This window comes from Colobus angolensis, unplaced genomic scaffold (genome assembly GCF_000951035.1).
Source record: "Colobus angolensis palliatus isolate OR3802 unplaced genomic scaffold, Cang.pa_1.0 Scaffold39, whole genome shotgun sequence".
Lineage (NCBI taxonomy): Eukaryota > Metazoa > Chordata > Mammalia > Primates > Cercopithecidae > Colobus > Colobus angolensis.
Window position 1 is genome coordinate 3,770,051 of NW_012117265.1, and position 3,309 is coordinate 3,773,359.

At 43.5% G+C, this 3,309-nt stretch overlaps 1 pseudogene; it reads left to right on the forward strand.

The window, feature by feature from the left end:
- The first annotated feature begins 6 nt into the window (after nucleotides 1-6).
- LOC105520947 lies at nucleotides 7-784 on the forward strand (annotated as a pseudogene).
- The last annotated feature ends 2,525 nt before the right edge of the window (nucleotides 785-3,309 follow it).

Genomic DNA, 3,309 nt, shown 5'->3' on the forward strand with positions numbered 1-3,309 from the left:
GCCTGTGGTCCCAAGAAGCATCTGAAGGGGGTAGCAGCTCCAAAGCATTGAAAGTTGCATAAATTGACCGGTGTGTTTGCTCCTCATCCATCCACCAGTCCCCACAAGTTGAGAAAGTGTCTCCCCCTCATCATTTTCCTAAGGAACAGACTTAAGTATGCCCTGACAGGAGATGAAGTAAAGAAGATTTTCTTGCAGCCGTTCGTTAAGATCGATGGCAAGGTCCGAACGGATATAACATACCCCTCTGGATTCATGGATGTCATCAACATTGACAAGATGCGAGAGAATTTCCATCTGACCTGTGACACCAAGGGTCACTTTGCTGTACAACGTACTACACCTGAGGAGGTCAAGTACAAGTTGTGCAAACTGAGAAGTATCTTTGTGGGCACAAAAGGAATCCCTCATCTGCTGACTCATGATGCTCACGCCATCTGCTACCCTGATCCCTGTATTAAGGTGAATGATACCATTCAGATTGATTTGGAGACTGGCAAGATTACTGATTTCATCAAGATTGACACTGGTAACCTGTGTATGGTGACTGGAAGTGGTAACCTGGAAAGAATGGGCATGATCAACAACAGAGTAGTACCCTCAATCTTTCAACGTGGTTCACGTGAAAGATGCCAATAGCAACAGCTTTGCCACTCTGCTTTCCAACATTTTTGTTACTGGCAAGGGCAACAGACCACGGATTTCTCTTCCCCAAGGAAAGGGTATCCGCCTCACCATTGCAGAAGAGATAGACAAAAGACTGGTGGCCAAACAAGAGTCATGAGTGGATGAAATGGTCCCCGAGTGACATTTTAGATCTTCATATGTAATTTAAAATAATGTGGCATGGCTGGGCACAGTGGCTCACTCTTGTAATCCCAGCACTTTGGGAGGCCGAGGTGGGTGGATCACGAGGTCAGGTGTTCAAGACCAGCCTGACCAACATGGTGAAGCCCTGTCTTTACTAAAAAGAAATACAAAAAGTAGCCGGGCGTGGTGGCGTGCGCCTGTAATCCCAGCTACTCAGGAGGCTGAGGCAGGAGAATCACTTGAACCTGGAAGGCAGAGGTTGCAGCGAGCTGAGATCATGCCACTGCACTCCAGCCTGGGTGACAGAGCAAGCCTCCATCTTAATAATAATAATGTGGCATGATTTTTAAAAAATGGATCATCAGGCCGGGCGCAGTGGCTCAAGCCTGTAATCCCAGCACTTTGGGAGGCCGAGACGGGCGGATCACGAGGTCAGGAGATCTCCTGGCTAACACGGTGAAACCCCGTCTCTACTAAAAAATACAAAAAGCTAGCCGGGCGAGGTGGCTGGCGCCTGTAGTCCCAGCTACTCGGGAGGCTGAGGCAGGAGAATTAAACCCGGGAGGTGGAGCTTGCAGTGAGCTGAGATCCGGCCACTGCACTCCAGCCCGGGCGACAGAGCGAGACTCCGTCTCAAAAAAAAAAAATAAAAAAATAAAAAAATAAAAAAATAAAAAAAATAAAAAATGGATCAAAAACCTAAGTGTAGTGTAAGAGCTAGAGCTGGAAAACTATTAGAAGGAAACATAGGTGAGAAAGCTTCATGATATTGGAATTGGAAATGACTTCTTAGTTATGTCATCGACCATACAGGCAACACAAGAAAAATTATGAGTTAAACCTAATCAATCCAAATTTTGTGCTTCAAAGCATAATAACAAAAGAGTGAAAAAACAATCTACAAATGGGAGAAAATATTTGCAAGTCCTGTATCTGATTGGGGACAGATATTCAGAGTTTCTTTTTAAAATTTCTAGAACCCAAGAGTAACAACAACAAAACCCAATTCAAATACAGAAAAAGGACTTGAATAATATCACCAAAGAAGATACACAGATGGCCAATAAGCACAGGAAATGATGCTTACGAAAAGATGCTCAACATCACTAAACATCATCAAAATGAAAACCAAAACCATGCTGGATGTGATGTCTCATGCCTGTAATCCCAGCACTTTGGGAGGCTCAGGGCAGGGGATTCCTTGAGACTAGGAGTTCAAGACCAGCCTGGGCATATGGTGAGATTTCAACTTTACAAAAAATTTTTTAATTCATCCAAACATGGTGGTGGCATGCACTTGTAATCCCTGCTACTTGAGAGGCTAAGGTGGGAGGATTACCTGAGCTCAGTAGGTTAAGCACTGTAGTGATCCATGATCATGTCACTGCATTCCAGCCTAGACAACAGAGTGAGACCCTATCTCAAACAAACAAACAAACAAACAAATTAAACAGAATTACCATATGATCCAGACATTCCACTTTGGCATATATGTCCAAAAGTGTTGAGAGCAGGTGCTCAAAGAAATATTTGTACACCAATGTTTATCTCACTAGTATTCACAATAGCCAATCCCTGCCCAACTGCAATTTTAACACACTTGATTGTTTGAAACATAGCCTTAATGAGCTTATTTTTAGCCATTTCAAGTGTACCTTCTTTGAAAACCCCATCCCCCTGCTGTCCTACAGAGCTTTTTATTTTTTATTATTTTTGTTTTTGTTTTTTGTTGTTGTTTGTTTTTTTGAGATGGAGTCTCACTCTGTTGCCCAGGCTGGAGTGCAGTGGCAAGATCTCAACTCACTGCAACTTCCGGCTCCCGGCTTCGAGTGATTCTCCTGCCTCAGCTTTCTGAGTCGCTGGGATTACAGGCGCATGCCACCATGGCCGGCTAATTTTTGTATTTTTTAGTAGAGATGGGGTTTCACCATGTTGGTCAGGCTGGTCTCGAACACCTGTCCTCGTGATCCGCCCCCCTGCTCTCCCAAAGTGCTGGGATTATAGGCATGAGCCACTTCGCCAGCCCCTCAGAGCTTTTTAACTGGAAGATATGCTGCCAGTCTGGTGAGTATCATCATTTATTTATAAGCCCCCTCTTTGATTCCCCATCTCCTCCAGGAGTTTCTCTTCCTTTCCACCTTTTCTGAGAAGCTACCCACAGGTAGAAGCCTGTGGATACTCTCTTGCTGTTTGCTCCCTCCCCCACTGCTAACCTGTCAAAGCACAATCCCAAATAAAGCTTCTATGCTATTGCTGCCTTGTAGTTACATCTTTTTCCTTACTCATCCAAGAAATAACTTGAACACCTTACATACAAGTATGGTTTTATTTTTCACATTTAGATCACTAGTCCATTTGGAATATGTTGCTGTATATGCTGTGAAGTAAAGATTTAATTTCATCTTTTCTCTGATGGCTAACCAACTGTCTTAGACTTTCCATTACAAATGACATTTTTTACTGTACCGATCTGAAACACCACTTTTTTTTTTTTTTTTT